The following is a 14,816-nucleotide window of genomic DNA, read 5'->3' as shown; positions in this document are numbered from 1 at the left end:
ATTGAAGAGGTAATGTTCGGGCTGAGTGAAGCTCCACAGTAACTCCTAAAGCATGTCTGATGAAGATTACCCTGCTTATAGTAGCATCTCAACCCACCACACTCAATCATTCAATAAACTCCAAATATTCTGATTGGGTCCCATGTGTCCTTGTACTTCAACAATGCAGCGGAAATTTAGTTATTTCATGAATTGATGAGTGGAAAGCTCTGTGTAATTAATGGCGCCAAGGGAACAAATATGAAACTGGTTGCGGCCCCTTACTCAACCCACTATTTAATTAAAAAAACTGAGCATCATTCATCAAATACCATAGTATTACATTTATGTGAAAAGCATGTTTAATAGATACAACAGCAGAGCAGAGCAGAGCGTTCAGACTCAGATTAAAATTTAAGTTATGAAGCAGAGGAGTAGTGAGTCTTTTACCATGTCACTTCAGTTTAATTCAGATATTTATTGCCCTGTAAAGAACACCATAATGTTCAACTCGAGGTCAGACACTAAATGATGGTTCATCATTACAGAATGAGTTACGGCCACGATGTTATTTAGAGGCAACATGATTACATGATTACAAATTTAATGATGTAATTGCTGTGGCAGTGAGTCAGATTGTGGTACTTTTGTTGTTGATTATAGATTTTCCAAAGCAACAAAAAGCACTCTGTGAGGACTGGAGCCGGGCAGAACAGGCTGACATTGGATTAAGAGTTCAATGGTTGCAGTGGGTCATAATTTGATCCTGAATTTAATACTGCTTCATCTGGATCTTTAGTGATATCTGCAAAATAACATTTTATTAACCCCCTGGAGTCTGCAAAAGCGCCAAAGCATGGCTTCTTCATCACATCCAGACATAAAAACAAAGCAGACCAAAAAAAGACACACAAAAATAACACAAAATGACCAAAAGAAATCTAAATTACTTAAAAAAGACACAAAATGACAAAAAAAGACACGAAATTACTAAAAAAGACACAAAATGACAAAAAAAGACACAGAATACCAAAAAAGACACAAAATTATATAAAAAGGACACAAAATTATCAAAAAAAGACACAGAATTACCAAAAAAAGACACAAAATTGCAAAAAAAAAGACCCAACATTACTAAAAAAAAGACACAAAATTATTTTAAAAAGACACAGAATTACCAAAAAAGACCCTACATTACTAAAAAGACACAAAATTATTTTTAAAAAGACAGAAAAAATTACCAAAAAAAGACACAACATTACTAAAAAAGACACAAAACTATTTTAAAAAGACACAAAATTACCAAAAAAAGACACAAAATTATTTTAAAAAGACAGAATTAAGAAAAAAGACATTATTAAAAAAATACTTATTTTAAAAAAGAAATCAAAGGGACCTTCCACACACAACACGGTAAAGTGCCATTCATATAAAACTCACATTAAACTTTCATATCAAGGAGGGGGCCACAAAATATCGTAACGAGGGCTGCAATTGGCCCGCGGGCCGTGAGTTTGAGACCCATTCCCTAAAGGAAACACAGCTATGGATTTAAGTGGACATTCAGAGGCATTTTTGTATCTGTACGTTTAGACCCATAAGCAACAGGCAGGCAAGACCATGGTAAAAAATTGGTATCTATTGAAATGCATGCTGACAAAAAAAGCTTCTGCGAAGTGAAAAGCAGTTAGAAACAAACTGCCATCGATATATGTTGCAGCGTTAATGAACTAATGGAGGACAGGTGTGCAGCCATGTGGCTTATTACGAGGTCAATAGGACTTTTTCACGGAATACATTTTCACTTGTCACAGTCGGAAAAGCACAGGTGTAAATGATTAAATGACTGATGGCTGAATTCCAATGAGCTGCTGTGATTTCAGACTCTCCGTGTCGTGGACGGTTACTCACACTCACAGCAGCACTTTACCACAGCAGAGCCAACTGTGCTTCTCCTCCACTGATAAGTCAAAGTGTTTGCTGTGAGAAAGGCCTTGAGTCTGGGATTGAAATGGTGTGGCCAGGAGGAAACCGCTTTTCCTTCTCAGCCATCCACAATATTAGCCTTTAACTCCCACTTAACCCAAGACTTAGATCAGTGGTTCCCAACCTTTTCTTGAGGGACGCACATTTTTACCATTGTAAACTTTGGCGACCCCCCCATTGTCCAACCGAGCCGAACCCAATGTGACTTTCATGGTACCCTCTCTTTTTCTTTTTGAGATATTCAGCATTTTTGTCTCCCTAGAGCTTCGCCATTTTTCCATTAGCTCTGTGTTTCTGTTGTTAGGTGAGGTTCCCGCTAGGTGAGGTTACCGCTAGGTGAGGTTACCGCCAGGTGAGGTTACCGCCAGGTGAGGTTACCCCTAGGTGAGGTTACCGCTAGGTGAGGTTACCTCTAGCCGAGGTTACCACTAGCCAAGGTTACCCCTAGGTGAGGTTACCGCTAGGTGAGGTTACCGCTAGCCGAGGTTACCGCTAGGTGAGGTTACCTCTAGGTTAGGTTACCGCTAGCCGAGGTTACCGCTAGCCAAGGTTACCCCTAGGTGAGGTTACCGCTAGGTGAGGTTACTGCTAGGTAAGGTTATCCCTTGGTGAGGTTACCGCTAGGAGAGGCTACCGCTAGGTGAGGTTACCGCTAGGAGAGGTTACTGCTAGGTGAGGTTACCCCTAGGTGATGTTACCTCTAGGTGAGGCTACCGCTAGGTGAGGTTACCTCTAGGTGAGGTTACCTCTAGGTGAGGTTACCTCTAGGTGAGGTTACCGCTAGGTGAGGTTACCACGAGGTGAGGTTACCGCTAGGTGAGGTTACCGCGAGGTGAGGTTACCTCTAGGTGAGGTTACCGCTAGGTGAGGTTACCACGAGGTGAGGTTACCGCTAGGTGAGGTTACCACGAGGTGAGGTTACCTCTAGGTGAGGTTACCGCTAGGTGAGGTTACCGCTAGGTGAGGTTACCACGAGGTGAGGTTACCGCTAGGTGAGGTTACCTCTAGGTGAGGTTACCGCTAGGTGAGGTTACCACGAGGTGAGGTTACCTCTAGGTGAGGTTACCACGAGGTGAGGTTACCTCTAGGTGAGGTTACCACGAGGTGAGGTTACCGCTAGGTGAGGTTACCACTAGGTGAGGTTACCACTAGGTGAGGTTACCGCTAGGTGAGGTTACCTCTAGGTGAGGTTACCTCTAGGTGAGGTTACCTCTAGGTGAGGTTACCACGAGGTGAGGTTACCGCTAGGTGAGGTTACCACTAGGTGAGGTTACCTCTAGGTGAGGTTACCGCTAGGTGAGGTTACCTGTGTATACTGCAGGAGGGATGTTACACATGTCCTTATTCTCGCGATATAGCCTTTATTTTTAAACTTTTCTATCGTGATTTATCTATTTAAATAAATGAATAAACGTTTAATGTATGTAATAAATGTAATAAACGTTCTTTGGTGCCCGCCTTGGGGGGTCAGGCCCCCCCTGTTTGGAATCACTGACTTAGACACAGGGATATCGTAATGTGTAGCAATTACACATAAATCATCTTTCCTGCAACTATCAAGCTGTCTCAAAGATTATTTACAAAACTCTCCAAACTATGCAGAAAAATGGCTGCTGGGACTCAAGGTTTAGCAACTATATTATATAAAACCAAGTTTTATAAACCAAGTAACACAGAAGAACAAAGCAGCTAAATCTTCAGGGTCTCCAAGGCCAAAATAAACAAAAGTTAATCACTATCTGGAAAATAAGATTCAGCTAATGCTACCTATATACCAGAAGACATTAAAAAGACTTGAAAAAGACTCCTGGAAAACTATCAGCTCGCACCTGCTCACATCTAAAGTGTTTAGAGGTTTTAGTCCCAGCCTCGTCTTATGCTGTGTTTACACCAAAACATTCCCACAGTCCCAGACTTCAGACTGGTTCCAGACTGGTTCCAGACCGGTTCCTGACTGGTTCCAGACCGGTGCCTGACTGGTTCCAGAATGGTTCCTGACTGATTCCAGACTGGTTCCTGACTGGTTCCAGACCGGTTCCAGACTGGTTCCACACCGGTTCCTGACTGGTTCCAGACTGGTTGCAGACTGGTTCCAGACCGGCCAGTAAAACCAGTAAAACCACTTCCACAGGAAAAAGGAACATCACAATAATGCCTCAATAAAAATATAGTGATGTCATATATTTAGATGTACAGTAAGGAGACCCAGTTAAAATATATAAATACATTTAAACATAAATAAGTAATAAATAATCCATGATTAATGTGTGATAGAGCTGATGAATATAATTATTCAATTAAACACATTATAATTAAATAGGACATAAATGTATGTCATGAATTCATTTCTAAATGTTCCCTTCCTTTATTCTTACTTATATCTATTTTTACTGTAAAATAGTCAATTCTTATATCAATAGTCAATAGTCTTTTCATGTGATGAAGACAGAAACCCTTTTTCAGCTTTGTGAGGGGCATTTTGTGGCGTCTTCTCTTCTTCTTTTTGTTGTTGTTTTTTTTCAACACAAACCACTGAGTCACACATTAGAGCAGCTGGAGCCGAAAGCTGCTTCTCCTCCAGTTTGTAAGTTTTTACTAAGAGCATGATGGGGAAAATTGCATGGTAGGTTAAAAAATAAATGCTAAAAGAATCTAGTTGTAGTCTTGTAAATAGTAACCCTGCAAGATTGACAGTCTGTCTATAATCTCTGTGTGGGACTAAGAGACTTGTCTTTAGATGTGAGCTGATAGTCTTCCAGGAGTCTTTCCAAATTCTTCTGGTGTATAGCATTGGACTGAGATTTTAGACAGACTGTGAATCTAGCAGGGTAACTAATTACAAGACTAGATTCTTTTAGCAGTCTTTACCTATCATTTTGTGTAAAGGCATGGATGGGGGTCGAACCCATGATCTTTGGTTTACGAGACCAACACCTTACCACTTGGCCACCACGCCAGCATTTACAAATCACAGCACACAAAGAAATACAAAAAAGACACAAAATTACGAAAAACACAAATAAAAAACTCAAAAAATTACAAAAAACACATAAAAAAACACAAAAAATGTAAAATTTTATAAAAATCTAACGAAAAAAACACACACACAAAAAATAGATAGATAAAAAAAAGCAAAAAACACACAAAAATATCCAAATATCATACAAAAAAAACAGTTAAAACAAAAGATTGCATTAAAAATGTTGAAACGCACACACAATAGCAAAATTTGAAAAATCTCTGCAAAAAAATAAAATTATGCTACTACACTTGGTCGTGGTGATTTTAACCTTTGCTGAAGAAGAGTTGATGCATTAATTTGGACATGGAAACTTGTAGAAAAGTTGACAGCAGGGCTCCATGCTGCTTCGTTTTTACCTCATGAAGAAGTTGTGCTCCGGTGTTTTCGTGGACTCCAGAGGGTTAAAGGCATGGATGGGGGTCGAACGAAATGTTTGGGGAAACAATGATCAGAGTCTATCATTTGTTTTTAGCCAGGTAACTTCAGGAAAAACCATGGTTTTCTGTCCTAAAACAGCTGCTCTGGTGCAGGTTGTGTTTGAGATTAAGCTGTAAGAATAAGGCTAAAACTTGTCATACCCAACTAATACTCTAGGATTGATAATGGTGTGGCCAGGAGAAAAGTTTATGTGTATTATTAAACATCGTTTAAGAGATAAGATTTTATTTATCTTGCAGTGGGGAAATTCAGTCTTCATTTAAATGTTTCTGGACATTATATTCAGCATGGTCCCATACCATTATTTATCCTTAAGTTCATCTGGCGGCAGTTTGTTCCAGAGAGCAAGACAAAAACTTCTGGTGAGGCAGCTTTTAGTTTCTAATCTCTGAGCATCTAAACTTAAAAACCTACTTCTTTTGCTGAGCTTTTGGCTAAAATGTTGGTGTAATTGTTAAAATGGTGTAATCCATAAAATGGAATTTCTTTAGATTGTTGGTGTGTCATTAAAATCTGCTTGCTGAAGATGTGAAGATTTTGTTTTCTTTGAGGGTCCTGACTAATTCCATTTTCTGCCTCCTTGCCTATTTAGGCCCAATCCCTCATCTTCCTCTGTTTAAAGGCATGGATGGGGGTCGAACCCATGATCTTTGGTTTATGAGACCAACGCCTTACCACTTGGCCACCACTCCCTTATCCGTTACGTTATTAAAGTAACTAATGATGTCAGCTAAATGTAGTGGAGTAAAAAGAACTGAAACTGATGAGATTCTTCAGAGATTTCAAACAATTAATACTAGTAATGTTATGATACTATATAATATACAAGGAGCACACCTACAACAAGCATTCCTTTTCATGTATTTATTTATACAGCAACCTATGCCCTTTAACCTCATCATGTGTATCTGGAGGAGTGTGTGTTACTGTAATCACCATCAAAGGATTAAAGGCAATCAGAGCAGAGCAATCAACAGAATTAACTGCCGCTGTAGAATGTTCCGGCACAGTGACAGCAGCCAGAGGTGGACAGACTGGAATTTCTGGCCTCTAACAGAAAGCATTTTTGGCAAAACCATAATACCTATCATTGATCCGACTTCACTTTGAGCATCCTGAGTTCTTCCTGAATGTCTACATATGTTTTTTGTGAAGAAAAATGAAGAAATAGCTTTGTAAGAGCGATCTGAAAAACTGTTAAATATGCTTTTCTACAGAAATCGTCCTGCGTTTTTAATATGGGAGCCAATGAGGCTGTTGGTGCGTGTTGGTGGATCATCTGTGCGTCCTACGCCCAAACTATAACTCTGACAGCTTTACCAGAGGATTGTGAGGGAGAAGACTAATTTTCCTACGTTTCTATGTATAAATTATTTTTGTAGAGTGGAATTTGCGGCCTGGAGCGCAGTTTTCAAATTCATTTTTTCTCTCCCTCTACACTCTGGTGATGATGTCACACACTGTGACACGAACATTCCGTGCAATACACACCCATTATAATCTCAGAATTTCTCCAAAAATGATCATGGTCATTGAACAGAGATTGATAAAAAACTATATGACCTATCAAAACTTGGATTAATACACCGATACACAAGACTTGTGTCTACTGTTTAAAGTTTAAATGGAGTCTCCAGGTGAAATTATGCCGGAGAAGTAGACGTTTAAATATCTCCAATTATTGTTCTTTTTCGCTCATTTTTTGTCGGCCGTCCCATTCATTTCAATGCAAAATTTTGGCAATGCGGTTTGATCCCGATCAAACCGCACGTTTTGATAAATAATTTGTCCTGCAACTCTTCAAGTTGTAGGGCTAGTAGCGGGACGAAATTGTGTCCGGAAGAGGAAGAAGAAAAAATCCACAGTATAACAGTAGTGCTCGGTGCGATTTCCCCGAGGCCCTAACAATATCTGCCACGAAATGTAGTGGAGTAGAAGTATAAAATTACATAAAATGGAAATACTCAAGTAAAGTATAAGTACCCATACTTGTACTTAGTTACATCCCACCACTGGTTTTGACCCACATGCAGCGTGGCGTCCCACAATCAATTAGCCCACATAGTGTAAGTGAACGAAGACAAACAGGACCACGTGGAACATCAGGATCATTGCTCACACAAGCCCCACTTGTACCTCAGCTTGGCCCCATTAACCTCCACATGGGCAGACACACACCAGGCCTGGACGCAGCAGCGGACAAATACGGCCCATCAAACTTGTGCGTCCCACATGGACATGCTGGCTGGACGCCTAATTCACTCTCGCCTCATTCATTCTGTCTTCCTGCCTGTCTGACTTCCCTTTGTCCTGACAGCTATTCTCTCCTCCTCACTGCTAAAAAGGTGTGTTGAAAAACCAGATAAAAATACTAAATCTGAGGGAAATTAACTCGCTGTATTGACAGATAATTTCACTTCACAAGATTTCTTCAATTAAGATTATTAAATCTAGAAATAAGCATGTTGAACACTTAAAATAAGAAATTAACTCTTAAAACAAGATAAATTAAAGCTGCAAACAGCGATGAACTGGTCCGAGCAGAGTGACCTGATGATTATTTGTTTCATGTCAAGTAGAACTTCATCAGCATATATATATATATATATATATATATATATATATATATATATATATATATATATATATATATATATATATATATATATATATATATATATATATATATATTGGTCATTTTGTGTCTTTTTGGTCATTTGCATCTTTTTGTGTCTTTTTTGGTCATTTTGCATCTTTTTTAGTTATTTTGGGTCTTTTTTTGTTATTTTGTGTCTTTTTATGATTTTTTGGGTCTTTATTGGATCTTTTTTGGTAATTTTGTGTCTGTTGTTGTGTTTTTTTTAGTTATTTTGGGTCTTTTTTAGTTATTATGGGTCTTTTTATGGTAATTTGGGTCTTTTTGGGGTCTTTCTCGGTAATTTTGTGTCTGTTGTTGTGTATTTTTTAGTTATTTTGTGTTTCTCTTTTTTAGTTATTTTGTGTCTTTTCGAGTTATTTTGTGTCTTTTTAGTTATTTAGTTATTTAGTGTCCTTTTGTGTCTTTTTTGTGTCTTTTTTGTGTCTTTTTGTGTCTTTTTTTGTAATTTTGCGTCTTTCTTTAGTTATTTTGTGTCTTTTTATGGTAATTTGGGTCTTTTTTGGGTCTTTATTGGGTCTTTTTTGGTAATTTTGTGTCTGTTGTGTCTTTTTCCATTATTTTGTGTCTTTTCTAGTTATTTTGTCTCTTTTCTAGTTATTTTGTGTCTTTTTATGGTAATTTGGGACTTTTTTGGGGTCTTTTTTGGTAATTTTGTGTCTGTTGTGTCTTTTTTAGTTATTTTGTGTCGTTTTTGGTAATTTGTGTCTGTTGTGTCTTTTTTTAGTTATTTTGTCTATTTTTCTGGCCATGTTGTGTCTTTTTGTGCCGATTCTGGATATTAACATCCTTTTTTTGCAGTGCTCCTCCTCCTCTTCCTCCTCCTCTTCCTCCTCCTCTTCCTCCTCCTCCTCCTCCTCCTCCTCCTCCTCCTCCTCCTCCTCCTCCTCCGTCATTACATCATGTGTCATATTGTCTCCTCTCCGTCTCCGCTCCCTTCCTCTTCACTCCACCTTCCCCTTTCAGACTCTCTTCTTGAGACATCTTGCAAAATAAACACTCTGCTTATTTTTCTGAAGGTCCTTGAAGCTTCAGATGAAAAAGAAAACGATCCCAAAGCAACTCAAAAAAGCCACCAAAGTGAAGCTGAAGTGTGTGTCTGTAAGTCCGTCTGGATATAGAAAATAAATCTCACTCAGATGCTGCCCAGGGTGACCATAAAGCTGATCTGTTGTCTAGACAAGTCCTTGTATCTACACACACACACACACACACACACACACACACACACACAGACACAGACACACACATTTTTGTGCTTCTATCTTTGTGAGGGCCCGCATTGGAACACTGAATGCCCTTGCAAGTTTAGCGGATTTTTATAATTTTTTCATTTTTTTCTTATTTTATTATTCATTTTTATTTTTCATTAGTTTAACTTTTAATTTCGTTGTGGAGTTTTGTTTTCAAATTAATTCAGTTTTAATGAGTTTTTAGAGTGAGTTTGCTAGTTTTAGTTTAGTATTTTTTTTCTTGAAATGCTTTAGTTTAAGTTTTGTTTTTATTAGTTTTAGTTTTTTGTAATGGATAGATTAAAAGAGGTCACAGTGAATTTTGCCTTTCTTTCCTTTGTCTTATCCATCTTCATTATGTATGAAAAAAGTTGACAAAGACGAAAACGAAGGACATTTTCACTATAATTTTAATTAGTTTTAGTTTTGTAAGCACACAATACAGTTTCAGTTAGTTATCGTTTAAACATAAACCTAATTGTAACCTTTAACCCTTAAAACAAAGTCTGAAATCTCAAAAAAGTGAGTACCGGCCGAAATGTCCTCACTTTGCAAAAATGTCCTCACTCTGTTGGTTAAAAATGTGTTCTGGTCCTCACTATGTAGGAAGTACAAGAACACACACACACACACACACACACACACACACACAGGCTCACATACTGTATTTAAAGGATCTGTGGTTATGTATAATGTATAAAACAGTGCCGACCAAAGAACAGTTTATGCCTGAATAAATATTTAATATTTCATTCCCCGTCTATGTCTCAGTAAAAAAAAAAAAAAAAAGTTTCATCGCAGCTTTTTCAGCTCAGCAGAATTTGACAGTCATCATAGTATTTGAAGTGTTGCATTCACTGTTCCTTAGTGGTGTAGGAAACTGTAACGCTGTAAACACATCAACATACTGTTAACTCTGTAGAGTCTTAAAGGGCCAGTTTGTCCATTTTTAAATCCTTTTCATGTCTTTTTGTTTCTTTGTAAGTCATTTTGTGTCTTTTTTGTGTCTTTTTTTCGTTATTTTGTGTCATTTTTGGTAATTTGTGTCTTTGTGTCTTTTTTGGTCATTTTGTGTCTTTTTGGTCAATTCTGTCTTTTTTGTGTCTTTTTTTAGTTATTTTCTGTCTATTTTGGTAATTTGTGTCTTTTTGGGCATTTTGTGTATTTATTGGTCATTTTTGTCTTTTTGTGTCTTTTTTGTGTCTTTTTAGTGTCTTTTTTTAGTTATTTTGTTTCTTTTTTGGTAATTTGTGTCTTTTTTGGTCATTTTGAGTATTTATTGGTCATTTGTGTCTTTTTTGTGTCTTTTTTAGTTATTTTGTGTCTTCTGTGGGGTTTTTTGGTTATTCTGTCTTCCCATTTTGTGTCTTTTTTGGTCATTTTGTGTCTTTTTTTAAGTCATCCTTAACTGCTTGAAATAAGTATATTTCGATTTATTTTAAGACATCATTGGTTTTTCCAGTGTCTAGATATTTTTAGTTACTTAAAGAAAAACTTACTTACTGCACTGGCAGATAATTTTACTTGTTTCCAACATGTATTTGCTCAATTCTACTTATTTATTTCTCTTTTTTTTGTCAGTTGGTTTTTGCAGTGCATTGTGGGATATATGTGAACATGAAGAGATTAATTGACAATGGAGCAAACTCAAAGTCCACCTGTTGGCTGCAGTAAAAATGGGGAAGCTTTTGCCATTTCACTAAAGATGGAATAACATATCTTAAATATGTCAAAAACAATCTCACCTGTAAGATCCATTTAGTAGCTTTCCATTACACCTCATGAGCTTCTTCAGCAGATGGAGTTTACCTTGTTGTGATTGAACTGAAGCGTTTTTCTCCCAAAAAAATGCAAAAACATGTTAACCATATTAGATTTTACTTACTTGCATACTTTTTTCCCAATAATTTCAATCTCAGCATTGTTATTTTATTCTAGATTCTCCACATTGTGCAAGAAATATCAAATATATCAGGGTGAATTAAGGGGGAATGTGATAAGTGTATAGATTGGAATATTTACATTGATTATGCAAGTTGAAATTTGAATTTGAATGTGTTACTCACTATAAGAAACATATGCTGTAGCTTACAGAATGGACTTAATGTGTTGTATATATCGAATAAATGGTTGAACATATTTAAATGAGGATACTTCATAAAAGTGGGAGGTTGGTAATTAGACTTGGTTGAATATCTAAGGAATCAGGACTATGTAACCTTTATTTTAGTGCCATAGAACTAATGATTATTCTCACATTTCTAATTCTGTCAAGTCTGCACCATCAGTGTGTATTTAGTGGTATTATGGCGCCATCTAGTGGACATTTTTTGCACTTGTGTGGCAAATCAAAATACATGAGTGAGACATTCCTTCACTAACGAATCAATGACTTGGATTATTAACACAAAGACAAACAAGTGCTGAATCCAAGTTATATAAAGGCTGTTAAAACTAACAAAACCTTTATATCAGGGGACTCAAACTCAAATTACCTGGGGGCTGCTGGAGGCAGTATCAAAATGATCCAAAAAAGACAAAACATGACTAAAAAAAAGACACAAAATGACAAAAAAAGGACACAAAATGACTAAAAGAAGACACAAAATAACTACAAAAGACACAAAATGACCAAAAAAAGACACAAAATGACTGAAAAAAACACTAAATTACTTTAAAAAGACACAAAATTACAAAAAAAGACACAAAATGACCAAAAAAAGACACCAAATTATTTAAAAAGACACAAAATGACCAAAAAATACCATGCCATGCTGGTATCATCTTTTTCAGCACAACCACAACTGATTACTATTTTATCATTGTGACTGACTGGATCAACATTTTGAATCACAAAAAACACACACAAAAAAATACAAAAAAGACACACAAAATTACGAAAAACACAAATAAAAAACACCAAAAAATTACAAAAAAACACATTAAAAAAACACATTAAAAAAACACAAAAAACGTAAAAATCTTATAAAAATCAAATGAAAAACACACAAAAATACCCAAATACCATACAAAACAGTTAACACAAAAGATTGCATTAAAAATGTTGAAACACACACACAATTGCAAAATTTGAAAAATCTGCGAAAAAATAAAATCATCTTGCTACACTTGGTCGTGGTGATTTTAACCTTTGCTGAACAAGAGTTGATGCATTAAATTGGACATGGAAACTTGTAGAAAAGCTGACAGCAGGGCTCCATGCTGCTTCGTCATGAAGAAGTTGTGCTCCGGTGTTCTCGTGGACTCCAGAGGGTTAAAGGCATGGATGGGGGTTGAACCCATGATCTTTGGTTTACGAGACCAACGCCTTACCACTTGGCCACCACGCCTGCATTTTACCAATCAACCGGAAAAATACAAAAAAGACACACAAAATTATGAAAAACAAATAAAAAAAGCCCCAAAAAAAACAAAGAAATTACAAAAAAACACATACAAAAACACAAAAAACGTAAAATTTTATAAAAATCTAACGAAAAACAAAAAAAAACGCCTTACCACGCCTTTTCTTATGTTTGGGGAAACAATGATCAGAGTCTATCATTTGTTTTTAGCCAGTGTTAAAATAAATTGATTATTCTACCTGTTAAAATGATTTGATTGCTTGATTTGTGCTTCTCTGTTGTGTGACTCCCTGTTGCCTGTCCCTGTGTCTGACTGTTTCACTATCAAAGGTCAGCCTTGGTATTATTAATCAGGCAATATGATTTTGATACAATGATTATGTTTGTGTGTTAATGTTGGTTTAGAAACTGGGATTACTTTGATTACATATATTCCGTTGCTTAAACTGATTAAGATTCTATAATCGCAAAGAATATTATTGTCTGTTTTATATTTTATAGACTTTAGAATCCATGTAAGACAGTGAAAACCCTTTGGCTCCTGTTATATCTCTGTAAGACATCAGTGGATCAAGAAGGCGGAACTTCCTGGAAGAAATCTACCATCATGTTTAGTAAACAATTGTTAGGATAAATAATGGGTTCGAGGGAAAGGACGGGGTTCAGACTTCACGAAATGAAACCCGTCTGTGTGTATCAGGGACATGAGTTTTTGGACCCGGAGATCTCTGTATTGCACAATTTTTGACGTATTGTAATAAAACTATGTTGAATTGAGAACTTGGACGTCCTCCTGCTCATAATTTCCCATCAACACATCAGAGTTGAGCAAACTCAAAAACAAAACTTAAAAATATTTAGTTTAATTGTCCAACTTAAAATTTTATCGAAGTTTGTTACCTTGAAATTTTGAATTCACCCAACTTTTCTTTTTTTGCAGTGTAGAAGAATATTATTAAAGAATATTAAAGTTTTTCCACCAACAGTGTATTTAAGTTGACTTATACATATAATTACTTAATTTTAAAAAACACATTTCTGAGTATTTCTGAGCAGAACATATTCTTAAAACAACCATTTTTTTCCTAAAGTTTTGACAAATGATGTAAAATTTGTTATGTACCATAATGTTGCAATGTAAACATAGATTGTATTTTTTCTCATTTTAGTTCACTTTTGTTTTCCTGTATATAGATATAGATATCAGATTTTTATGGGTAAAAAAAAATCTGGTTACACTAACTGACAATGGATTAGATCACGTCATTGACCCATATATAACATATATAATATAATATTTACAAATCATGTCCAAGTCTCACACTGAGGTTTACTTCACTCTCTTTATTGTCTGATTATTCGGCACGTGGTCGAACAAACAAGCAAAACTTATACAATCAATGAGCTGGTAAGTATAATATATAATGCTCCAAAGCAGGACAAGTAGTTAGTTTGCAGTATTTTTGGGCTCATAAACAAAACAAAAAAGGAAAATATCATTTAAAAATAACTATATTTATGTGTTTATTTTTACTTTGATTGTGTTTTTCTTCCAGCAAGACACATATGTTTCAATGAGGGGGATGCAAATTGAGTGAAAATCATTAAAACACATCTGAAAAAATATATATCCTGTTATTTGTTGCACAATACTGTTTGAACAACCTGGTCTCACAGAAATCCGTGAAATAGCCACGGATTTCGCTTAACTCAAAATCCGTGGAATAGCCACGGAATCGCTCAAATTTCCGTGAAACTGACACGGATTTCGCTACAATGCAAGTTAATATTTGTTCCTATTGGTTTGTTCCAAGTCACGTGGCTTTCAAGGTCCCAGCGGTCAGAACAAAAAACATGGCGGACAGTTCTCTCATTTTTAGTGAAAAAAATCAATATTTTGACTTAGTTTCTGCATAAAAATGGATTTTGATCACATTTCTAGCGAGAAATATATGTTTTATTTTCTAAATATTCACTCAGTGAATGTACATAATCACTTTGTATGTTGGAATAGCCACGGGATATGACTGTCATTAACTTGCATTGTAGCGAAATCCGTGTCAGTTTCACGGAAATTTGAGCAATTCCGTGGCTATTCCACAGATTTTGAGTTAAGCGAAATCTGTGGCTATTTCACG

The 14,816-nt window shown here is 36.3% G+C and overlaps 3 non-coding genes across 3 annotated transcripts; all 3 read right to left on the bottom strand.

The window, feature by feature from the left end:
- Positions 1-4,849: 4,849 nt before the first annotated feature.
- On the bottom strand, positions 4,850-4,921 carry trnat-cgu (transfer RNA threonine (anticodon CGU)). Its single transcript has one exon. It is a non-coding gene; the product is annotated as a tRNA-Thr (tRNA).
- A 1,124-nt stretch (positions 4,922-6,045) lies between these two features.
- trnam-cau (transfer RNA methionine (anticodon CAU)) lies at positions 6,046-6,117 on the bottom strand. The gene has a single exon. It is a non-coding gene; the product is annotated as a tRNA-Met (tRNA).
- Positions 6,118-12,591: 6,474 nt separating this feature from the next.
- trnat-cgu (transfer RNA threonine (anticodon CGU)) lies at positions 12,592-12,663 on the bottom strand. Its single transcript has one exon. It is a non-coding gene; the product is annotated as a tRNA-Thr (tRNA).
- Between the last annotated feature and the right edge of the window lie 2,153 nt (positions 12,664-14,816).

This window comes from Centropristis striata, chromosome 3 (genome assembly GCF_030273125.1).
Source record: "Centropristis striata isolate RG_2023a ecotype Rhode Island chromosome 3, C.striata_1.0, whole genome shotgun sequence".
Taxonomy (NCBI): Eukaryota; Metazoa; Chordata; class Actinopteri; order Perciformes; family Serranidae; genus Centropristis; species Centropristis striata.
This window is presented reverse-complemented; position numbering and strand designations above follow the sequence as displayed.